Here is a 26528-nt window from a genome sequence, read left to right as displayed (position 1 = left end):
ATACCAATATAAAGTGATTGCATTTGAAACGAATTCCTTATAATGTGTACAAGTGTCTTTTTCTAATGTACGTTAACTAGGCCATATTGTTGTGCAAAACACCATTCTTTGCAGGATAGTAGTAATTTCTGTTAATCACTCTGTGGTGTTCTCCCCTTGCACACATAAGCTCCGCAGGGCACAGACAAGCAGCACTATTGAGTTATTCCCCACAGATGTTGTTCTGTTCATGATGAACCTTCCCCAGTTCAGAAGTAACTTGCAACATGTTTCAATTTTCTCTGCAGATTCACCAAGGTAAATCTATTCATATAATGTGCTAATGATCATATATCTTGTTCTGTTCGACCTTCTCTGGTTGACATTAGCATAGAGGGTGCTGAATAAATTAATCATGTAGTGGGTTAGTGGTTAGGTGTTAAGGCAATATGATGTTTATTTGTTAGGTGCTCTGAATTGCTAAAGAAAGTGTCCATTCAGTCACACCATGATCAATCTGCAAAACGTTTTTTGCATACTCTGTATAACTCTGCTTCTGAGAGCTTTCATGGCACTGATTCTATACTGCTTACTTTTCAAGTTTGTAGTAGAACCCTTTTACTTTTCATTGATCTAGAACTCAGTTATTGAGTGGGCCCAATCAATTTTAAATTGGAGTTATTTAATGAATTTACATGTCTCAAGATTTTGATGCTTTGTGAGATGCCTTAACCCCTTCGCTGCGGCGGCAATTCCGCCGCAGCGCTAGGGGGTAGGAGGGCCGCACGGCGCTCCCATGCTCGTGACGGAACCGCTCCGTCACGAGGCTTGGGCGCGCTGTGCTTGTGACGGGCGGTTCCGTCACGGCCCCGCCCGATCAATGGAACATCCAGCGCAGGCGCTCCCTCACCAGCACAGCGCGACCGAGGCTGGTGACGGAGCGGTTCCATGACCAGTATGGGAGGGGTTAATGGAGTGGCCATAGTGACTCATGAAATCGAGGTTTAAAACAGTCCCTGATTTAGTGAAGTGTGGAAACATTGAGGTAAATGTTGGGGTGTCTTGATTCTGGGGTACAGTGTTTTGCTCCTACAGTTTGGTTTCACATTAAAGAGCATCTCTTTTTCTGCTTCTAAATTCTCTTTTTGCTTAGTCTATAGAATTTGTGGGTTTTCCAGTGTGGATAATTCTATAGGGTTTTTTGCTGAGTGTGTTGGGTGAGATTCTGATCTTTAAGTGTGCACTGAGAGATAGGTTGTTATGCTGTGTGTGCAGTGTTTATTTATTTATTTATTTATTTATTGGTATATTTGTATAGCGCTTCACTGTCACCCCAAGGGCATCCTGGCGCTTGAGATCACTATCAGCAACAGGACTACAACTTACACTGCCCTAGGGAACAAATGGGTCTTCAGCGCTTTTTTAAATGGTAGAAGGTCCTTTTGACCTCGTAAAGGAAGTGGCAGAGAATTCCAGAGTTTAGCCGCTGCGACACTAAACGAGCGTCCGCCCATCCTCACTCTCTGGAATCTCGGTACCACCACCAGCCACGCAGAAGAGGAGCGCAAGCAGCGCGTGGACGAATACCAGGAAAACATATTCTGCAGTGGGACCGGGCCCTGTCCGTGCAAAGCCTTGAACACCAGACAGGCAGCTTTGGAACTGAACCCGTAGATGGACCGGCAACCAATGTAAGTCCCGGAGAGCAGCGGTGGAAGAGCTGAGATTAGGGCGAGAGAGAGCCAGCTTGGCCGCCATATTCTGCACCCGTTGCAATTTACAAAGCAACGTTTTAGGGGCTTCCAGAAGTAGGGCGTTACAATAGTCTAAATGACTTAAGATGGTCCCACGCACTACTTCTGGTCTAGACTGTTCAGGTAAAAGGGGCAAACAAAACTTTGCGGAGCATACGCAGCAGCATCATGCACGTAGCCGTGATCTTATTTACATGCATATCCAGCTGCAAGTTAGGCCCAAAAGTAACCCCCAAATTACGTGCAGACTCAGCGGCTGACACTGCCTCAGAAAAGGTCGAGGGCCAAAAATTGTCAGGGAGTGAACGCGGTATTTTATCAGAAGAACAGTAAAGCACCTCCGTTTTTTTACTATTAAACTGAAGGGAGTTTGATCGGAGCCAGTCGGCTGTAGCTGACATACAGCGATGGAATGTTTCCAACGGGACCGAGTTGTTACCTTCCAGGGAAAAGACCAATTGGGTATCGTCAGCATAATTAAATGCTGAGATACCAAAAGATTTGATCAGATGGACCAGAGGGCGAAGGTAAAGGTTGAAGAGTATTGGGCTGATGGCCGAGCCCTGTGGTACCCCCTGCCCCACATTCTTCACCTCCGATCTAAATGGAGGCAGCGCCACCACCTGCCGTCGGTTGTTCAAATACGAGACCAACCAGTCCCTTGCCAGCCCGGTGACCCCGCACTCTTCCAGTCTCCTGATGAGGGTAGAATGGCAGACCGTGTCGAACGCGGCCGACATGTCGAGCAGCACTAAGAAGGCTGCCTGGCCCGTGTCGACCCGCGAACGAAGATTGTCCAACACGGCCACCAGCGCAGATTCAGTCCCATGTGCTGGACGAAAGCCAAACTGTGCCTCATCAAACCAGGTGTTCTCTTCCAGGAAACCAGACAGGGCGCGGGTCACTAGCTTCTCCATGATTTTGATAGGGAACGGCAGCAAGGAAATGGGTCTGTAATTAGACAGGCAGGCAGGGTCCAATGTGGGTTTCTTTAAAAGAGGTGACACCACTGCCAGCTTCCAGCACTCAGGAACAGTTGCAGTGTCAAAGGACTGGAGGCAGATGGAATGCCAGGGCTGGAAAAGTTCATCTTGGAACACCTTCCAGAACTTAGGAGGCAGTGGGTCCAAGGGGGAACCTGATGACACAGTTAGTGCCAATTTGCAAAACTCCTCATAAGACGGGCTAGGGAAGCAACAAAGCTGGGGTCGGTTGGAGTAGACCACCAAGGCTTCCAAGCTGCGAGAACAACAGCTCAGCTGGGGTCGACTGGGCCCAGCGTCCAAAGCTCCCAGACTAAAAGAGGAATTGCCCAGCTGGGGTCGACTGGACGCGACGTCCGGAGCTCCCAGACTGAGAAGAGAACCACCCAGCTGGGGTCGACTGGACGCGACGTCCGGAGCTCCCAGGCTGAGAAGAGAACCACCCAGCTGGGGTCGACTGGACGCGACGTCCGGAGCTCCCAGGCTGAGAAGAGAACCACCCAGCTGGGGTCGACTGGACGCAGCGTCCGGAGCTCCCAGGCTGAGAAGAGTACCACCCAGCTGGGGTCGACTGGACGCAGCTTCCGGAGCTCCCAGGCTGAGAAGAGTACCACCCAGCTGGGGTCGACTGGATGCAGCGTCCGGAGCTCCCGAGCGAGGGGACATGTGACTTTGCTGGGGTCGACTGGACAGGACGTCCGGAGCTCCCAGACCAGAGAAGGACAACGCTGGGCAATTTAGTCCCTCCAAGATCGTGAGGATCTTCTCTTCAAAGGCATTTGCCAGAGACTCACATAGAGCCTGCAATGCGGGGACCCTATTTGCCGCGCAGGTAGGATGCGTCAGGTCGTTAACGATTTTAAACAGCGCCTGAGATTTATTAGGGGCCTGGTTCAGAGCGGATTCCAGGTAGGCCGCTTTCGCACACTTAATCTGTGCTTTATATTCCTGGAGAGACTGCCTGAAGGAGGCCTTCGCTATATCCGAATAGTCCTTCCTCCAGGCTCTCTCAGCACGTCTGCAGCAGAGCTTCAACTGACGCAGATCATTCGTGTACCAAAGGCATGCCCGATTCAGTCTTTCCCTAGACCTCCGGAGGGGGGCCACCTTATCCAAGGAATACAAGATACGCCGGCACATCAAAGTGTAGCTCTCCTCCACATTATCTCCCAGGATAAAGTTTCCTGGTAGTAAAGTAGGCAGAGCTGAAGAGTTTAACAACCGGGACCAAGGTCTACCCATTTTAGCATGACTAGAACCGGAGGCCACCGAGAAGTTGGTGCCCAGACATAGAGAGAAGGCAACTAAAGCATGATCCGTCCAATACTGACAGAGAATATCGTGCACCGTTACCAGTTGTGTGTCGGCAAATATTAAATCTAGGACATGGCCCTGTCGGTGCGTGGCCGAGAGGACAAGCTGCTGCAACTGAATGTCGTTGCATGCCTGGCACAGGGTGTTAAAGGCACTATCCTGCGGTCCGCCCGGCCACAGATTAAAGTCCCCAAGGACCATCAGCCGAGAGTGAGTGCTAGAAAGATCATATAGCAGATCGATGAAATCAGGGAGGGTGGGGACATAGCACAAAACACCTGAGCATAAAATCCCCTCATGTCCATTAAAGGAGAACCCCATCAGCTCAAAACCCGGCACCTCTCTGATCTTAAGCTGAGATAGAGCTAGCGTCTCCCTGTAAATAAATCCAATTCCACCGCCCCTATTCAGTAGGCGAGGAGTGTGGTTGATTTTAAATCCTGGAGGACAGGCCAAGCCTAATTCGACCTCACAGTCCGCCCGAGTCCAGGTTTCCGTTAGGAAAAGCACATCAAGCTCCATAGACTCAATTAGAAAGGCAATCTCCGTGTGGTGCCTACAAAGCGACCGGACGTTAAGCAGACCACAGGAGAGCTTTCTGGGTGTAGGCGGACAACTGGCCTGTCGACTAGGGGGCACCTGGGGCGCTCGCAAAGCTAGTAAGTCAGTCCGAGAATAGACTATGCAGGATGTGCACAAAGTGCCCGTTGCGCGAACGGGCGCAAACGGGCTTACCTCTGGCGCACCTCCGGCGCGCCTACGTCGCGCCCGCTGCGCGCCTGCTCATCCATCTTTATATGATATTACACTGAGCGGAAGTCCGCCTCCTGCGCCCCTTGCCCTAAGCAAGATGGCGCCCGAAGTGCCCCTGGCCTCACAACCCACCCAAGATGGCGGTCGGACCCGCTAATGCTGGCTATATCCCGCCGAATGCGGGTGCAGAACAATTATAGTGCCAGTGAGCCTAACTGAACCCCGGCCTAAAGAAGAGCGTCAGTAAGGTAGGCAAAAATTAGTAACACCAGTAAGCGAGCAAATTATGCAGCGCAGTACAGCGGCGCAAAGTTAAAAGAAATCACGATTAAAATTAGAGCAGCAGTAATAGTAGCGCGCTGGCAGCAGTGTTGGTTATGGGATGCTGATTATAGGGTCAATTGGTGGTTTGATCACTGTTGTTTTGATGTATTAGTCTTATGTGTGATTTATATTAAAGAGCAATTTGCTTTTTTTGTATAGTATGGTTTGGTTATCGTATTCTGCAGAATTCAGATCTCGAGATATTGTGGTTTACCTGTCTGCATGAGGTAGTGTGTTTTGCGAGGTGTCACATGCATACAGATAGGGTTTTCTCCCTTCTAGGAGATTGTCTAATCTGGGTTAGTGTCCTTATTCCTAAATGGACAAAAGTAGGAGCATTAGCCAGGGTAGACTGCTGCTGGACGGTAGTCTACCTAAAGTGGATTGCGGTTTAAACATGTGCGGAAAGGTGCTGCTCTTGTTTTTTATCATTCATGAGATTTGTCTTATTCTGTCTTACTGATTTCTTCCTATTTAGGATTGTAGTGTAGTTCCTATATTACCAATAGGCTCTGCGCATTGGAATAATATATCCTATAGATTTGACGTAGGACTGAGGTCTACTAGGTCTCTATCGAATATACTAAACTTAATTGTGTGTGTGCCAACTAACTCAGAGGTCACTAGAAACTTTCTCGAAAACACAAGAAGGGATTAGTTTCTGACAACCGCATAAACATGACAACTTTGTTTCCCAAGATAAGAAATATATCTCTCAGAGTCGTGGAAACAATAGATAAGTATTTCACTCAGTCAATCGTGCATGCTTAGTTTCTACAGAGTTGCAGAGAAATAGAGAGACGGGAGTTTTCAATAAAAAGGGTTTATTGAACAGTCTTCTTTCTCATGCAAGAGAAGTGAACTGCTACAATCGTTATACAGACTGCAAAGTATAATGCGTATAGCGAGAATAGTATTATAAAATAATACTGTAAGAGCATTGTATGGTTTCTAAGCCATATAAAAATACATACATAAATAACATTGACTAAAACACTCCAACTTGTGCTTCTAAAATACGCCTACCCCAATGTACCTAACCTAAGTCTAGTACGAGGGAAGAAGTAAGTATTGTGTAGCATAGGTTTAGTTGTTTTTGCCAAGAATCTACCAAAGGTTACTCTAGGTTCTAATCAGCTCCATACCTTAGGTAGAATGAAGGAGGTCTGGTATCTCTGTCTCGGGACTCGATTTCCCAACACCCCGCAAGGGGAGCTTGGAAACACTGGAGCTGGATTCTCGGCAGGAGAAGGGCAGCCTCTTGATCAGTGCGTCAGGGCTTCCTTCGGCACTTGCTGTAGCAAGCTGCGTCGGGCAAGTAGATAGTCGAGCTGCTCTGAACCACCGTAGTTTTTCTATAGCAAGTGAAGGCATATTTATACCTAGAAGGTGTTTAGGAATGCCATAGTTTGACGTAAAGTCGGGCATAAGAACGTCATAATAAACCCCTTAGGAATAGTTGTTCATTGTAAAACTAACTGAGTTCTTGGAGAAATCAATATTCAAGCAAGGGGAAGTCCCTGACTGCTTAAGCCGATTTTCCAAGAAATCGTTGTGACGTTTGGTACGGGTGGAAGTAGCCATGCCTGTATTTGGGTAGCATGGGCTATGCCTAAATAAGGGCTTGATTTCTATTCTATGCCTATTTTAGGGCAATGTGAATTGTACCTATATAAGGGCATGAATCGGGAGAATTCACTCAGAGATTGAAACGCCTTACAACAGGATGAGAAGACAGGGTTTATTTTGTTTTATTTAGTATAAATTCATTGAGGAAGTATTTGCAATTGGCTTGCTCATTCATGGAAAAGTCACGCTGTGAGTGGTTAGTCAGCCAGAGAGCCACACTGAGATTGGTGAGATCTCACCACAGAGATGCACTGTCATTGGTTTGTTGCTGACAGACCACACTGTGATAGAGTGAATATTGGCAAAGTAGCATGGGGGCTGTTTGTTGTTCTGATCTGTGTGACATTTGGATCGTTTGAGAAAAAATATCGGGTGCTGCGTTGAAAAAACCTAAAGTTTCTATTGTACCTTCTACTGAGGGCCCGAAATTACCGCTGAAGGAACGCCTGTATATGAACTGATGTAGGACATTGGGTTCTATTACGGTACCTGGATTTCTGAATAGCATGAATATACTGCTTCGGACAAGGACTTGCAATTTTCTTTAGAGGATACTTTCAATATTAGAAACCTTGATTTCCTGAGACAAACCATGAATGACAGGAAGCAGTTACCTAGACCTACTTAGTTTGAGGAGTTGAATAAATGGGACCATATGGCTCCAGTAAAGGGGAAGATTCAGATGAGAATATAGTTCCTAAAATGATCTTCTGAATTCTAGTACCCTGCCATATACAGATGGGGAACATAGACACGGGTCCTGTCCAGCCAATCAGTTAAGTACTTTTGGAGTTATGGATTTTACAAGAAAAATGTAAAATAAACAAATAACGTTTTTTGAGGTATCATCATCTAACGCAATAATGTTATCCTCTGGGAGGAAAGATATATCCTGCAAACACATACTTGTAGTTGAATATCGGGTGTGCCCTTTGGAACTTAAGGTGCTAGGGAGCCAAGGTCCAAAGAATTACCAGCACTTATAGTTTACCTGTCCTGGCATGTCTGGGTGCAGAGGTGCTGGATAGGTTGGTAGCCACAAGCACTACCCCATAGAAAGCAATGGGCACCTGAAAAGGAAGGTTGCAAGGGGGGGACTTGGAGATAATTCTGACAGAACCCAAAGGCAGGGCATGGCTTGTGAGTATGTTTAGAACGAGGGGCGCAGTCAGTTGTCACAAACCCAGGCTGTGGGGCTGAGTACAGAGGTGTTTGGCCAGCTGGCAACTTGCGTTGAAGGCTCTCACGATTCTCAGTTTGATCTGTAGAGGGAAGGAAAACAAGACAGCAGGGCCACTTTCAGTGTGAGCCTCATTGGTCCTGAAGTCCCTCGTCGTGCAGGTCAGCTCTGACGGCAGTGGTGTCCAGGCAGACACTAACAAGCATTGGCTGCTGCAAGTGCTCCGGTGCCCATGGCATTGGTGCAGGGGGACACCCGGAGGGTCTATCTTCCCGTCGAGACTTGGTAGAGAGATGGGGGATGACCTCCTACAGCCACTACGACTTCCTCCTGACAGGCTGCTACCTCAGTGGGACCAATGGCCAACAACACAGTGTACCGGACAAGTGAGGTTGGGGCCTGCAGAGGCAGGGGAATGCCAATTCCATCCCAAAGGAGATGCCAGATGGTTGGTGAAGTGCTTAACAGTCCTCCATGTGTTTGGGAGAATGCACAGGTTTTTGATGAGTCGGGTTTTGCAATTGTTGAAGTACCAACAGCCAGGCAGGGTTTGGTGCCAAATTCGCTGTAGGTGCTCAGTTCTTGCAGTGACTGCTCTTCTTTGTCCTTCGTCTGTTCCCAGGTAGACAAATCTATCTGTCTGGCATCGGGGGGGGGGGCTTAAATTAAATACTCAATTTAGGGGTGATCTGGGTAGTAGCCAATGGCCTACCTACCATTGGGGTGACTACACCCCTCTATATGCCCTATATGCGGGAAGTGAGCAAAACCGTGATCCAGAATTCTCTACTTTCACCAAAATCAAGATGGTGAAACCCATTTATGGCAGTCCACTTCAGGTAGCCCACTTTAGGGGTGTGACTAGCCTGTATGTGAAACACGCCTCCTGAATATCGAATTTCTCCTCTGGAATGATGCCAAATGGGCCTCAGGGCAGGGGTGGCGTTCCCAGATCTGAGGGGAAGTCGGGGTATCAATTCCAATGCAGTAGAGGCTTTGAAGCCTCTGGCTTTGTGATGCTAAGACATCCTTCAGGAGGAGGTGTGATCACTTATGCCGGGCAGGCCCTGTTCCTGGCCACTGGGAGGGCGGTCTCTGACCTGTTGGAGTCAGAAACTATCTGTGGTGGCAGGCTGGACAATTTTAGTCAGCCAACACACTAAGTGACTAGAGGGATTCAGAGAACACCTCTAAGGTGCCTTCTGTGTGTATGTCTTCATAAGTACGATACTGGCATCAGTATGGATTTATTCAAACAGGATGTTTGATACCAAACATCAATTATTTTCAGTGAAGCCATTATGTAGCTGGCTAACTCATAACAACCAGAGCCCAGTACATACCTTTAAGATGGCTTCCTGAGCACTTGCAATGTCTCGATTTTCGATAAGTAAATACCCCCCTTTTCCTCAAGCGCCTTGAGACCCTCTGGGTATGTAGTGCGCTATACAAGTGCTGACTTGACTTGACTTGACTGTAATGTAACTAGGCTTTACAGGGGCACATCAACTCATGTAGTTGTGCACTCACATGTGCTATAATGCACACTGCCTTGAGGCTCGGTGACTTGCTGTAGGGGTGACTTACATATAGGACATGCAGTGTACTTTGGCAATGTTCACAGGGAGTGGGTAATGTCGTGTTTTCGTAATGGCTTGCACCATTTCACACATCGTACAATGGTAGTCTGCATGCAGCTTGTTGGTGGGTCCCTTTTGGTGGCATAATACATGCTGCAGCTCTTAGGACCCTCTTTAGTACCCATGCCCTGAGTACCAGGGATAACACTTACCAGGGACTTTCAAGGGTGCTAAAGTCCTTGCCAACTAGGTTACAAGTAAGCATTTGTCTTGTTTTAGGGCAAGAGCACTGGCACCTGGTTGGCAGGGACCCAGTGTGCTACCAATCAACAACATCCGTACCAGTGAGCAAAAAGTGGGGGTGATCATGTCAAAAGTGGCACTTTCCAACAGATGCACTGTGGGATTGTTTACAGTGGAGCAAACAGGAACCGCTGCAAAAGTATGTGGGTTTGCCCCTGGGAACGTTTACTCCATTGGTTAGGGAAGATCCAGTTATCAACCCCACCCAACGAGCTGGTGCTAACCATAAATGTTTAAGTAGAGTCTCCGTGCACACTTTTTTGATTGTGATTTGTCTTTAATTCGTTGTGGCGCTGTCCTTGTCGCACTGTGTCACTCAGTGCCTTCTTGAAGTGGGTAATGGTGTGAAAATCATTTCACAAAAGGGCGCGCTCCTTTAACATGAAACAAAACGTTTCTTCAGCTTATTTCAACATGTATTGATTGATTCTAATCAGACCGTTGTTGTTGATGACATTCACTTTATTCAAATGTTCAGTGTTCATCAAGTTCATAGGTTTTCAAAACAATTTCCATACATCCATTTTAATCATGGGTTGTCTGATACGTTTCATTATACCCAATGCATTTCGGGTTATCGAGCTAACCCTTCTTCAGGGGTCTGTAAAGAAGAGACATACAGGACCTTAGTGTTCAGCACATGACATAAGCATTCATAAGCATTTATATTCAATAACTGTATCTTCTCTAAGGTTCCTAAGTAACGTATGTGTAGTCATTTAATGCTAAATAATAACCACAAATTAATTTGAAGTATCAACCAAAACGTGTGCAATACAAATTCAGGAATAAGATACTAAATGTATTCTACTGTTGGGCAACGCTCGTGTGGAGCAATATAAACAAATGAGGTCATTTCTACATTTACTGAATCATCACAAAAGGTCGTGAAATACTATCGCGTACGGATTAGATTGCTATACAGCGTGGCGGGATTTCACAAAACGGTTTAATGTTCGCCGCGGCAAACATACTGCTGCACTCTATATCGGACAACAAACTGCCCGTCGTGATATCGGAAAATTAATCTCGGAGTAAACAAGTTTACTAAATGTTGGTAAAAGACCAACTGTTAGGACATGAGTAAACTTACTTCTAGAAACGCGTGGGTTGTGGAGTCAGTATCGGCTGGTTCTAACAGGAGCCTATCGCTGTGTTTGTTTTTAAAAAGGTGTAGCAAGTCACGTGACTCGATATCGTAAATAAAATATGCGTCGGAAAAGAATATTGTAAATGTGTCTCGACAACTGTATTAGAAAACCTCATTGGTGGCATAAATACAACTTGCGCGATTATATTCATATCATTTGAAATGCGCGGAATGCTATGTTATGCTTCAAGCTGAAAGACGCTCCATGATTGGAAGAAGTTCCGATCACGTGATATCGCGTGTGGACAATTTGTGGAATAATAAAGTTAGAAATGGTGATATTGTCACTGGTAAATTATTATATAGCAAGTGATGGCTCGTGTGTGAAATCGAGGAACATAAAATACAAGGCTTAGTAATGCATAATAAATGTAAACCAAAATGAAATGTATATGCAAAATAGTCCAAACAAATGTATAAACAACCATAGTCTAGATACATATAATTACTGATAGGTATTGCTCTCAATGTCTCTTAAAGTATTTTAGAGTATTTCAAGGGTTCTGTAGTTAATTCTAGAATTAGTCCGTTGGGTTGAGAATAATTAAAACCTGGGCTGTGAATATTTCTCAGATAGCAAGGACACCATAGAAAGCACGAAAATTCAATGCGGTCATTCATCCCTATGGGTTGTAGGGAATTTAATTTTTTGATCCTGAAGAAATCAGATTTAAGACGTTGTTTAACAGGATCCATATCACAGCTGTGAGGAAGTATCTCCAGTATTGTAAATCTCAATTGCGCAATTTTATGATGAGCTTCAAGCTAATGCATGGCTATAGTGGATTTGTTATTCATTGTTCGTATGTTGCTTTTGTGCTCTGATATTCTTACTTTTTTTTTTTTTTTTTTTTTTTTGGTTAAAGACTTTTATTGAGCAATAAAATAAGAATTACAGAGATGGGCCCACAACCACACGGGCTGGCCGCTAACAGCAACGCACAACATAGAAGCAAACGATCACTACCGTGGCCAGGCACAAAGCATATACCAATTATTGCTCAAAGCATAGGACAGGACATGACAATTTTCTGTAATAATCATAAGAACAACAAACTCTAAACAAGGCGAATGCACATTAATCAGGTCAGCCCAGAAGGCGGAGGGGAAAGCCACTAATCAGGAAGACAAAAGCAAATCAATGGGACACGGCAAGGCCGGAGGGGGGGTGCCAGCGGGGAGGGCAGGAAAATCCTAAAATAACATGAACAATTTTCGGGAACGTCAGTCTAGGGAGATAGGGTAACATCGGGAGTGTCAACCAAGGGAGGGGTACAAATATCTCCACGATACGCATTCCACTGACCCCAAATCTTCGTCCACGCCCTGGGTCTGCCCCTAGCCACATAGACGGTCTTCTCTCGGAACATGGACCAGTCCATGTTATCCTCCCACACCGAGACCTCGGGAGGTCTGGATGCGCCCCAGAGTTGCGCAATGTCCCGCTTCGCGACCATGTATCCCAAGGTCGCCCATCTGGTCTGGGCCACAGAATAGTCGGTGGGTTCCCATACATTCAACAGGCATCGTCGGGCCTCAGGCCGCAGGGTAACACCAGTTACAACAGTCATCACCGCAAGCACATCAATCCAGTAGGCTGCTACCACCGGGCACTCCCAAAGAATATGCAGAAATGTAGCACTCATCCCACAACCACGCTTGCATAAGCCATCTGGGGAAAAACCCATCACAACCAGACGCGGACCAGTTACATACACCCGGTGGAGGATCTTAAGTTGAACCAAACGAAGACGGGCGGGGATGGCGACCTCTTTCGGAGAAGAGAGTGCCGACTGCCAATCCTCGTCATCCAAGTCCAATCCGTCACCGACCCAAACCTCCCTAAGTCGGACCAATAAGTCAGCGCGATTATTAATCAGTTTCTTGTAAATAAGGGAGATAGTGCTATCGGGCAGCTGTCCATCCAGTATACGATTCTCAAGGGGGGAGGACTCGGGCAGGGTCCCATCAGGAGTCAGAACGGAGGCCAGGGCATGCCGGACCGGCAAATACCGAAAAAACTCTCTATCACTCAAGTCATATTCTGCCTGAAGGGCCTGGAAAGACTTCACTCTACCCTTCAGACAGACATCACCCACTTTACATATCCCAATCATAGCCCAGCGGTCAAAGCCCTTAGTAGACCAGAGACAGCCCAAACGTTCAGAAGCATAAAGCGGAGTCGCCATTGTCAGTCGATTCTCCCATCCCAAACTCACATTCGCGGCGCGCCACACATTGACTGCGATCCTGGACGGGCCCACAAGATGGCGCCCGGCCGATCTGGAATAAAGCGCTCTATTAAAATCCCCTCCCGGCAGCTGGAGTTTATCCATCTCAAAGGCCGAATCTCGACCCGGGGAATACATTGCGTGATTAATGGCAGACAGCTGGGCAGCCCAATAATATCTCTTGATATCGGGGAGCGCCATGCCCCCGTCGTACCAAGGGATGGTAAGTTTCGCAAGGGCAATACGTGGACGCCCGTCCCAGATCAGTTGCCTCTGAAGACTCTCGATCTCACGGAAATAGGTAGCGGGAATGTCGTCATAAGAATTTTGAAGCGCGTATAGGAATCGCGTCAAAGACATCATTTTAAAAAGGGCCGCCCTGCCCAGAGGAGACAGGGGTAGCTTACGCCAACGGGCCACATCCAGTCGCAGTCAAAGAAGCGGGGGGAGGAGGTTACGCTCGAACCGGAGTGAGGAGTCCAGCGTAATAAAGATCCCCAAATACTTGAAGCCAGATTGGACAATCTGGATAGGAAACCTGCCCGGTAATGGGGGCAAAACACCCGAGAGAACATACACACAGGACTTAGCCCAATTAATAACCAGACCCGAGTTAGCACCAAACGAAGTAAGAACGTCAAATAAGACATTTAAAGATTTACGCGGGGAAGTAAGATACAGAAGAATGTCATCCGCGTAAAGCGAGACGCGGTCTTCAAAATCCGGTGACCAACGGATCCCTTTGAGCGAAGGTTCCCATCGAAGCCACGCAGCCAACGGTTCCAGAGCAAGCGCGAAAAGCAACGGAGACAGGGGGCACCCCTGACGGGTCCCCCTACCAAGACAGAAGGGGACAGAAACCCGACCGTTTACCACTACCTGTGCCAAGGGTTCGGTGTATAACAACTTCACCCAACCAATAAACTCAGGTCCAAAACCAAATTTCTCAAGAGCTGCCCAAAGATAGGGCCACTCTACCGTGTCAAAGGCCATCGAGGCGTCTAGCGAAGCCAAAATGGCCGGCTCCGTCAGAAGCCCCGCCCTCGCAACAGCTCCGTGGAGACGACGTAGGTTAAGAGCCGTATTGCGATGCGGGATAAATCCGGACTGATCCGGATGAACCAAGCCACTAATGACCGTCAAGAGGCGGGTAGCCAGGAGCTTAGCCAGGACCTTGGGTTCAACATTCAACAGGGAAATGGGCCTGTAAGACGAACAAAGGTCCCGAGGTTTGCCTTCTTTGGGAATACCAACTATCGTAGCCAGACGCTGATCATATGGGAGAATACCCCGTTCGCGGGATTCCAAAAACATGGTACGAAGATAGGGCGCCACCCTGTCAGGACGTAACTTGTACAATTCAATTGGCAATCCATTCGGGCCCAAAGCTTTGCCCGAACGGAGTGAGCGAATGGCCGTCGCTATCTCGTCCGTAGTAAAAGGGGACTCCAAAGAGACTCGGTCTAAATCGGAAACACTGGGCAGAGCTATATCACGCAACAAAAGGCGAGAGTCATCAACATCCCGGTCAGACACAGGGGTATAAACCACACGAAAATAATCCGCAAAACATTCAACTATTCCAACCGGGTCCGTCACTCCCACACCATTCGAAGTCTGAATCACAGGCACCACACGATTCTCCCTCTCCTTCTTATCCAACCATGCCAGTAATTTACCCGCTTTGTCCCCCACATCATACAAACGACCCTGTTGCTCCCGAAACATCAGTTTAGCCGCATCTGTGACCAAAGACTTATAAGCAAGTTGTTTCAGACCCAGGGCGTGGAGTTTAGCAGATGTAACATCCGATTCTAGGTCAGCCTCTATCTCCGCAATCTCCCTCTCAAGGTCTACCACCTCCCGATTCCTCGCCTTTTTGGATTCAGCAATAAGGGAAAGGGCCTGCCCACGAATCACTGTCTTAAAGGCCTCCCACAGGGATATCGCAGAGGATACGGAACCCTCGTTGTCTAAAAAATAATTGTCCAAAGACTTAATCAAGAGATTACGGGTCTCGGGGGAGGTGAGGTACCATGGGTTGATAGGAGCCACCCGGCCCGCCGCCTCCACCCCCACCTCAAAACAAAGCCAGAGCGGAGAATGATCAGAGATGCCCCGGGGGAGGTGTCTAATCTCACGAACCGCTAGCGACTGCGCCGCAGGCATCAGGAAATAATCCAGTCTAGACAGACTCCCATGGGCCCCAGAGTGGAAAGTGTATTGAAGCTGAGTAGGATGCATAAGTCTCCAGCAATCCACCAAGCCGAACGTATCCAGAAACCCACCCAGCCACTGTTGGGCCAAAGGGGTGTCCCTAGGGGGGTGACGATCACGTAGACCGGAGAACACAGAATTAAAGTCACCTGCTATGAAGAGAGTACTATCAGGGAGGTTCAACAACACACGGCCCAAATCGGAAAAGGTAGAGGTCTGTAGACCGGGGGGCACATAAACGGCAAACAAGGAAAGGGTCCGACCCTCATAGCGACCCACGAGGACGGCATAACGCCCCCGATCATCAAGGATCACATCATCAATAGCTAGGGGGAGGGAAGCCCGAACAAGGATACCCACCCCCCTGGAACCCGTGGTAAACCCCGAATGTGCGGCGAGGCGATAGCCCCACCTATTCATTGCACGACATGTATTGCCCACCAAATGAGTCTCCTGTAGAAAAACAATATCTGGAGACAAACGTCGTATACATCGCAACACCACACCCCGCTTAATACGATCCCCCAGACCATTAACATTCCACGAAATAAACCTCAACCCGCTACCCCCCATCCCACACAGCAACGCCGCAACCCCCCTCCAATGAGCATGACATCAAAAACATCATTAACAAGATAGAATCGCCTTGAGAACACAACACACAAACATCAAACTTCCCACCCACCCACCCCCCAACAATCAAGGAAACACCCCCCACCCTGCACCCCTGCAAGAAGCTAAAAAGCCACCCCAACATGCAGTGTGCCTGTCGCCCAAGAACCCCCATTCTACAAAAAGACCCCGGAGGAGGAAAGGCTCTGGCCCACCCGCCACCCCAACAAGACAAATAACAAGGAAAACACACAGACAGTAGAGGCACTTAGGCATAGAATCCCAGAAGAAGTCACTTCACACGAGGACCCGGGCAAAGACAAATAGTTCAGCTCTCTACACCACCCTCAGCACCACCCGGGTGGGCGACGGATTCAGCCGCAGGAGGTCAGTCCGGCAGAGAGTCCAGCCAGTCATTCACTGAATCAGGCCGATCAAAGAAAAAGGTTCGGTCATTGTACTCAACTCGCAGCCTGGTCGGAAAAAGCATAGCGTAGCGCAATCCCATGTCCCGGAGACGCTTCTTGACTCCACGGAAGCCCATACGCTGTTTCTGCACCTGTTGAGAAAAGTCCGGATAAAAGTTCACCGTGGCATTCTCAAAGGCCACCGGGCCCTTCACACGTGATGCCTGCAGGATAGCGTCCCGATCCCTATAGTGGAAGAGTTTCGCAACAATAGGCCTCGGCGGGGCGCCAGGCTTACCCTGGCCTCCCGGAACACGATGGGCTCGCTCCACTGCGAAGAATTTACTCAGCCCAGACGGAGAGAGGTAGTTCTGGATCAGGTCCTCGACCAGGAGATCAACAGAGTGCGGTTCTGGATTCTCCGGAACGCCAACCACACGCACATTACAGCGACGTGCCCTGTTCTCAAAGTCCTCCAAGCGCCGGGTCATGAAATCGTTCACCCTACGGAGATTGCCAATCTCCGTCTGCATCTCCGAGACGTCTGCCGTGAGGCTGGATGACTTGATATCCAATGACTTCACCTTCTCATTGGTTTTAGATAGGTCGGCCCGAATCAAGTTCACATCAATGGCCACGGTGTCGACTTGTGGGCCAAAGCTTCATATTGCTGACCTATCGTTTCCTTCATGCCAGAAATGGCGCCCATGATGTCCTGCAAGGACGGTTCCGTTGACGCGTCCACAATGTGGTCAACCGCACTTGGGCCAGGCAGGGCGGCCCCGGGGGACCCCTTCGCATGGGTGTAACGGTCCATAACGTTAGACTGGACCGGGCCCCCACGCAGGGGCGTCTTGGTCTTTCGTGTCTCCCGGTCCCCTCTGCCCGCCATGTCGGAACCCGCGTCACCAGGAGACTCACTCGACCCGATGGAAATGGCCACAGGAAAGTAGGGCGTCGGGACCAAAAGGCCGCTGCAAGGGCACCACTAGGAGAGGACCAGCCTGAAAGGAGAATAAGCCAGCCAAAGGCCCGATAGCCGTCCCGTGCGCCGGACCCAACCCAGGCCAGACTCCCCTGCCAGATGTCTCAGTCTAAGGCAGAATCGAAACCGAAACCTAAGAGGGGGACCCACAAGTCCAATCCCCCTGCCGCTGTTGTTCAACTCCGAGACGGCCAGAGAGCCTCACCCAGTCCCGGGCGCACCTCAAGGGCGGACCCCGAAAGTTCGAATCGCCGTATCTTCGGCACCCCGGGTCCAAATCAAATTCCAAAAATCCCAGGAAGATCAGCCCAGCGTCCTCTACATAAATCCTCGTGAAGAATCAGGATATGTTCAGGATATCATGCCGGGAGTGGCGGGGGTCCGGAGAGCGCTGTGCTCACGCGGCCATCACGGATGCCCGCCAAGCTCCTCCCCCGATATTCTTACTTTAATTTTGCGTTCTGTCTGTCCCACGTAAATTTTTCCACATGGACATTTGATTGCATAAATGACGTTTATAGAGTCACATGTCCCTGAGTATTGAAGATCAATTTTATGACCTTTTGTGGGATGCATAAAAATATTACCTGTCATTACGTTATCGCAATGGATGCAATTAAGACATTTAGCCATTCCTTTGAAGGGTAATTTTACTTCTTTTTTGGTAGATAAAATTTCTTTCAAGTTTTTGGATCTTTGGAATGCAAAGGTCACATGATCATCATACACATTTTGTAGCTCTGGTTCTGCTCTGTTTTGTTCCTTTTCCCGAATCGGTAAATATCTGTATTTACCGATTCTGAAGCCCATAGGAATGAATGGGGCATTACCGGTCGGTATTTACCGAATCGGTAAATACAGATTTTGACAAGGGTGCAGGGGGTGTCACTTTGACACCCTCTAGCACCCCCAAAAAAGGTTTGGGGGCCATGTGGCAGGCATACCTGCCCTAAGGGCAGGTCTGCCTGTCATATGGCACAGGGTGCATGCACACATGTGCATGCACACCTGAATCGGTATTTTACCATCAAATTGTATTTGATGGTAAAATACCGATTTTGTAGGGCTTGTGGGACTCAGAAGAGTCCCACCTACATCTCGATTTTAGCGAATCTGTGAAAATACCGGTCGGTAAATTTACCGACCGGTATATTTACAGAATCGGTAAAATTACCGAAAGGGCTGTTTTCTGGCACCTACATCTCAAAAGCCAAATACCGGTCGGTAACGGCCGAATTCGGCCGTTACCGACCGGTATTTGGCTACCTACATCGGGCCCTAAATGTCTTAATTGCATCCATTGCAATAACGTAATGACAGGTAATATTTTTATGCATCCCACAAAAGGTCATAAAATTGATCTTCAATACTCAGGGACATGTGACTCTATAAACGTCATTTATGCAATCAAATGTCCATGTGGAAAAATTTACGTGGGGCAGACAGAACGCAAAATTAAAGTAAGAATATCAGAGCACAAAAGCAACATACGAACAATGAATAACAAATCCACTATAGCCATGCATTGGCTTGCAGCTCATCATAAAATTGGGCAATTGGGATTTACAATACTGGAGATACTCCCTCACAGCTGTGATATGGATCCTGTTAAACAACGTCTTAAATCTGAATTCTTCTGGATCAAAAAATTAAACAACCCATAGGGATGAATGACCGCATTGAATTTTCGTGCTTTCTATGATGTCCTTGCTATCTGAGAAATATTCACAGCCCAGGTTTTAATTATTCTCAACACAACGGACTAATTCTAGAATTAACTACAGAACCCTTGAAATACTCTAAGAGACATTGAGAGCAATACCTATCAGTAATTATATGTATCTAGACTACAGTTGTTTATACATTTGTTTGGACTATTTTGTATATACATTTCATTTTGGTTTACATTTATTATGCATTACTAAGCCTTGTATTTTATGTTCCTCGATTTCACACACGAGCCATCACTCGCTATATAATAATTTACCAGTGACAATATCATCATTTCTAACTTTATTATTCCACAAATTGTCCACACGCGATATCACGTGATCGGAACTTCTTCCAATCACGGAGCGTCTTTTAGCTTGAAGCATAACATAGCATTCCGCGCAATTCAAATGAAATGAATATAATCGCGCAAGTTGTATTTTTGCCACCAATGAGGTTTTCTAATAGAGTTGTCGAGACACATTTACAATATTCTTTTCCGACGCATATTTTATTTACGATATCGAGTCACGTGACTTGCTACACCTTTTTAAAAACAAACACAGCGATAGGCTCCTGTTAGAACCAGCCGATACTGACTCCACAACCCACGCGTTTCTAGAAGTAAGTTTACTCATGTCCTAACAGTTGGTCTTTTACCAACATTTAGTGAACTTGTTTACTCCGAGATTAATTTGCCGATATCACGACGGGCAGTTTGTTGTCCGACAGAGTGCAGCAGTATGTTTGCCGCGTCGAACATTAAACCGTTTTGTGAAATCCCGCCACGCTGTATAGCAATCGAATCCGTACGCGATAGTATTTCACGACCTTTTGTGATGATTTAGTAAATGTAGAAATGACCTCATTTGTTTATATTGCTCCACACGAGCGTTGCCCAACAGTAGAATACATTTAGTATCTTATTCCTGAATTTGTATTGCACACGTTTTGGTTGTTACTTCAAATTAATTTGTGGTTATTATTTAGCATTAAATGACTACACGTACGTTACATAGGAACCATAGAGAAGATACAGTTATTGAATATAAATGCTTATGAATGCTTATGTCATGTGCTGAACACTAAGGTCCTGTATGTCTCTTCTTTACAGACCCCTGATGAAGGGTTAGCTTGATAACCCGAAATGCATTGGGTATAATGAAACGTATCAGACAACCCATGATTAAAATGGATGTATGAAAATTGTTTTGAAAACCTATGAACTTGATGAACACTGAACATTTGAATAAAGTGAATGTCATCAACAACAACGGTCTGATTAGAATCAATCAATACATGTTGAAATAAGCTGAAGAAACGTTTTGTTTCATGTTAAAGGAGAGCGCCCTTTTGTGAAATGGTTTTCACACCATTACCCGCTAACCATAAATGTGACACCCCAAGGCACCTTCATCAGAACACTTTCTGGATTTATAGAAGACGTATTGCACCTGCTATTTGTGACTGAAGTGCTGGATATGGTTCCGCTTGTACCCAGGACAAAGCAGTGCCTTCAGCAGTCAGTTGGCTGACCTCTTCTTTGGCTAGAGGGACACAATAAACTGGCAGAGTCTTTTTTACCCAGAAGTGCCCAGCTGACCAGTAGCAACTGGGCCTGAACTGGACCCTACTGGGGGCCTCTACTGGAGTGAGTCTTGCCCCACATATGCTGTTCCTGAGGACCTGTGCCCCTTGGATGTGTCTAACTGGACTTCCAACAACTCACCAAAGTTGAAACTTAGAAACCCCTGTGATTGGACCAGGGCCTGCTTGGACCTTCTACACAGCAGCAAATCTGTGTCTGCGGGCTCTCAGCTAGAAGGTATCCAACTTCATGGACCTCATCGTTGGACAGAGCCTCCAACCTTGTCCCACTGAAGAATTCGGAGTCCCAAAAGAGAGACCAAGTCTGAATATAGAACTCCTGACGAGGGTGCCAAAAGTATCCGACCCAGGCGAGGGTCTCTCTGGGCACGAATTTTTAATTTCTCCCGCTCTGAGCTATTCCAGCCAATACTACTGCCTGACCACGCCCAATGCCCATCCGACTTCAAGAGCACCTCCTCAAATACAGCCATCTGGCTTTCCCCGGTGGAGGATTTTCACTTCCATTGCAGAGACTTCATCTGAAGGTAAAAGATCCGACCGAGACAACCCTGGTCGCTGTATTCGACCCACGCTCCATCACAGTCTGCCTGAATTTTTGCCTAGGTGCCGGTCTACCGCGACTACAGACCACATTGACGCTCAGTGCTTTTTGAAGCTATTTTTCTTCTAAAATTCGTATCCCTTGTTTCCCTTATTAGATTTTCGTTGTTTTTGTTTTATTTCCTTTATTATGATTTTTATTGTGTTGTATTTTTTTTACTTTCGAACTGTTTAGATACTTCCAATTGCTTTATTCACTTTCTTACGTTTATTTGCTCTGTGCCACAGCTACGGGGGTGAGCTTAAGTTTAAATTACTGAAACCTTTGACTGGACCCAACAGGTTGATGACTTCTATTTGCATGGGACTTTCATGCACCTAAATTAATCATTTGTTTTCTTACAGGTATCTACCCGGAGCACAACTACAAATATAAGTAGTTTTAAATATGTTACTGGAATAATTGCATTGTTCCGATCACTAACGACACTCCAAAAACTGTCAGACGTTCTTCATCTGCAAAGTACATGCTTTCTTAAGGATCTAATGAAAAACCTATTAAAAAGACATTTCCATTTAAACAAGCTAAAGCATCAATGCTAGATATTAAGGGAGTTTCATCACATATACTATTTTCACCTTTTGAGATAATGTATCCAGAATTAAAATATATTACAGAAAAGAGGTATTATTTATTTGCTAACACTGGGACAATGAATCAAAGTGGTGCAATTGGAAAGCCAATATCCAGGTGATGGACAGCATCCTCCTCATCACCAATAGTGACAAACCCTATGTTCTCTTGCTCATGGACTGCTGTAAATAATTCAATAATTCCAAACACCAATTCCTAGTTAACATCTTCACTTCACATATGGGCTTGGAGTATGCTGTCCTCAAATAGTTCTCTGACGGATAGGACATGTTTGTTCAAATGAAACCATCAAGAGAAGAGCATGTCTCAATGGCCAGTAGGGAACCACAAGAGTCCATTCTAGCACCTGCCATCTTCAATTTCTAAATACGACTTTATGCATCCTCTTTGTTGTTAAAAACATCACGTATGCAGATGAGAAACCTACAGCCTCTCTATCAGCCAGGCGTGGATGATATAGACCTAGAGGAGGACAATGCTGAAAACAGAGATCGCACTGATCTGAAGTGAGAGCAATCAAGCTGATGTACATGAAAAGCTCACCGCAGTGAACCTGAAGAATTCGTCCTTTAACACCACAACATCGCCAGTTGCCTTGACTTTGACAATGTCCGCTTCAAGACCATATACACAGGAGGTTTGGCACCAGTTCCAATTTGTCTGCAAAGTCAAAGGATACTTCACGGAGCATCACTTCAGAACTTATGTCCAAATGGCAAAAACCACCCTGCTTGCCAGCTTCTATGACGTCTACTATGCAGCAGAATGACCAATCCAGGGCCTGACAAAGAATGCACGGATCATCTTTAGATACCAGAAACTATATTGGAGAAATAACCTTCAAGCCAAAATCACCTTCAAGAACTATGGCATCATATTTGAGTCTGTCACATCCAACACACAATGCTACCTACCAGACACAGACACGTCAATCATACCAAAAGACTTCAATCAAAAAATGCATGAAGAAAAAGACCAGAAGGCTGGTCGTCTCTTAATATGCAATAATGATCTTGCACTCCATCCAAATAGGGATCTGACAAACACTTCTTCTTCTCTCCAAGAAACAAGTCATCTGCAAGCAACTACTTAAACTGTTTATTTACCCCGTATGAATGTCAATGAAAGGAACCCTCTCAAATGGAAGCAAAGTTTATTATCTCTCTCTTTGTAGGACATTTTCACTTTTATTGTCACCAGTCTATTGTTTTAAAGTTAGGTTAACACTATATAAAAATCAAACATACAAAGATAAACTCCTATAAGTCAGGTTTTCTCATCAGAATGATACACAAAAGTTAATAATGATAAGGTGTCTGAGAACAGCATTACTGGCTGGACATGGAAGCGAAAGAAGATACCCACGTGGGACATAATCTCAAAGATGTATTCTCTTAAAAAATAGTATGTGAATCTAAAAAAGAAGCAATAATGGAAGTAAATATGTGACTTTCGTATAAATGTGGTTCTCCAGCATCTTTCATAGACTCATGTCACCCAACATACCTCAAGGTGGAGGTGGTGTCAACTGTGTTGAGTCTAGATAAAATAGAGTTTTTGGGTGGGGTTAAGAATGTGCCTAGATGAAACAAACTCTACTAACAATATATAAAACCCCAAGGGTAGGGCTTTGCCAATTACGTCATTTTCTATGTACGTTGCCAGAGGACAACGCAGCACAAAGTGAGGGTTGGAAACAGCTTGTGACTTTGCAATCACAAATGCTGGAGAACTCTATTTAGGAATAGATTACTTATTTTTAGACTATCACCTACTGTACTCCTTTAATCCCACATGAAGTCACCCTTCCCCAGATTCTCGATTAGCCACTGTGGTCAATAAAGGGGTGACGCTGTAGAATGAAAGCCAGAAAAGACAGGACAGCAATATAGTATACAGTTGAGGACCAAAAAGACTTGAAACAACACACTGGTGCTAGAAAAGATATAAACAAACATTCACTGTGATCGGTAATTAACATAGCTGTACAACACATAACATAACACCCGTAGGATCTGTCCTGTCCGCTTGTACCTCACAGTCGTTTACCTCGGATGTTTGTGAAATCTTACATAGAGTCCGGGGTCTGTGTCACTGTTAAATGGAAGGATCTGTGGTCTTGCCTTTTTACCTTTACAGCGCCGGTCCACCATATTTGGGTAGTTACAACATTTACCATTCACTCATTCATTCATTCATTTATTTATTCAGTCATATCGATCTAGCTTAACGTCTTTCTAAAGGCCCCTCTTTCCTCCAACATTGTGTCATGGCTGGAAGGGGAGAGGGGTTGGCCTAACGACTAAGGCGCTCGACCTCAGACCTGGGGATCTGGGTTCGAGTCTCGGTAACGACGCCCAAAAAAAAAAAATCTCCTGTGATTCTGGGCAAATCACTTAATCTCCCCGTGCCTAAAAAATGAAAGTGTGTCCTCATGTAATGTAACTGGCGCTATGTAAAGCGCTCTGATACCTGATTCGGTTCGGGTCTAGTTCGCGCTATATAAAACTCTGCAAAAAAAAAAAAGTCATCACTGTCTTTATTTGTACCCAATGGACGTAGGAAGCTGAATGAGGCATGAACTTCAAAGCGTATGGCAGAGAACTAAGCAATTCACCTGGGCTGCAGAGCAAAACAAATTCATTACCATTACCATTCTATTGTCAAATACACCTTTACATCATAGAAAGCCATAAAATGGGTGTTATCAACATAAATTATTTTACCGTGCTTAGAAGCAGCCATGGTGCTATATGAAGTGCTATATAAAAATAAGCTATTATAATTATGAATAAGCGTCTGTATGTTTGTATTGTTACGGAAACAGAAGCCTCCGTTAGATAAGTTATTTGAAATACTTGTCATTCTTAGGAAATTCACTTCTCACAAATGGATAAACTCCTCGATAAAAGAAGATCTAAATGTTTAATGCATGTGTCTTTTAAGCCGTGCTGTCCAAGTGCTTATAACATGCTTCTACTCAATTCTCAAGGTGAACCTGACAATAAAAACACAGAGTTCGAACCCATACTTTACTGCTGCCATATATCCATTGACAAAGGCGGGACATATTTATGGCTTATTCCGACAAGTAACTGACAAGTCACACAATGCGCGAGGAGCTATAAATAAAGCCATTAGACGGAAGGCTTGTATAAAACAATCGGAGTCCGGGCCAGAGCTGGTGTCAGGAATTGAAGCCGTCTAGATAATGTGGCCTTCTGAAAAGAACCAGCTATTTATTGGAGACTGTCGATTTAAGAAACCCAACACCGTGAGAAATACCAACAACACATCTTTTATTATCGCACTTAAAATAAGAAGCAGTAGAGTGAACAAATAACTCGCTCCTTATTGAATCAATAAATTAGCGCATGGATGACTCAAAAAATCAAATTATGCCGTCAGAAACTGAAAACTTGCATGACACTGCCTCGCAAATTGAAATGGTTACAGACAGAGTGGTGCTGGAGACTCTCCAGCACCACTAGAGAAAATGTGATTTTAGGGTGATGCACACTTACAACGCAACTTTTACGTCGTAATGCTGTTACAACGCAGCTATTACAACGCAGGATCCATTACATCGGATGCCATTACAACGCATGGCATTACATCGCATATGCTATTACAACGCATACCATTACATCGTAAGTATTGGTAAGTATATACATTTTTTTTATTTTATTTAATATTATATAATTGATTTAATTATTATTAATTATAAATAAAAATAAATAAAAATATTTATTCATGTTTTTAAATATTATAAATTAAATTTATTAATTTAAGTAATTTTTTTAATAAGTATGAGTATAGGAGTATATGTTTTGGTGTACTGAGGTATATGTTTTGGGGTGTTTGGGTATTTTTTGGTTTTAGGGCAGGATTTGGGTTTTGGGGTACAGGGGTGTTTTTAGGTTTCAGGGCTAGGTTTGGGTTTTGGGGTACAGGGGTGTTTTTAGGTTACAGGGTAGGGTTTGGGTTTTGGGGTACAAGGGTGTTTTTAGGTTTCAGGGTAGGGTTTGGGTTTTGGGGTACAGGGGTGTTTTTAGGTTTCAGGGTAGGGTTTGGGTTTTGGGGTAAAGGGGTGTTTTTAGGTTTCAGGGTAGGGTTTGGGTTTTGAGGTACAGGGGTGTTTTTAGGTTTCAGGGTAGGGTTTGGGTTTTGGGATACAGGGGTGTTTTTAGGTTTCAGGGTAGGGTTTGGGTTTTGGGGTACAGGGGTGTTTTTAGGGTTCAGGGTAGGGTTTGGGTTTTGGGGTACAGGGGTGTTTTTAGGTTTCAGGGTAGGGTTTGGGTTTTGGGGTACAGGGGTGTTTTTAGGTTTCAGGGTAGGGTTTGGGTTTTGGGGTAAAGGGGTGTTTTTAGGTTTCAGGGTAGGGTTTGGGTTTTGAGGTACAGGGGTGTTTTTAGGTTTCAGGGTAGGGTTTGGGTTTTGGGATACAGGGGTGTTTTTAGGTTTCAGGGTAGGGTTTGGGTTTTGGGGTACAGGGGTGTTTTTAGGGTTCAGGGTAGGGTTTGGGTTTTGGGGTACAGGGGTGTTTTTAGGTTTCAGGGTAGGGTTTGGGGTACAAGGGTGTTTTTAGGTTTCAGGGTAGGGTTTGGGTTT

The 26528-nt window shown here is 45.8% G+C and overlaps 1 protein-coding gene across 2 annotated transcripts in view; it reads right to left on the bottom strand.

Moving 5' to 3' along the window:
• Positions 1–26528, bottom strand: part of PIK3C3 (phosphatidylinositol 3-kinase catalytic subunit type 3) — an 875540-nt gene that overhangs the window by 739205 nt on the left and 109807 nt on the right. The gene's annotated exons all lie outside the window — the stretch shown is intronic.

This window comes from Lissotriton helveticus, chromosome 2_1 (assembly GCF_964261635.1).
Source record: "Lissotriton helveticus chromosome 2_1, aLisHel1.1, whole genome shotgun sequence".
NCBI lineage: Eukaryota > Metazoa > Chordata > Amphibia > Caudata > Salamandridae > Lissotriton > Lissotriton helveticus.
This window is presented reverse-complemented; position numbering and strand designations above follow the sequence as displayed.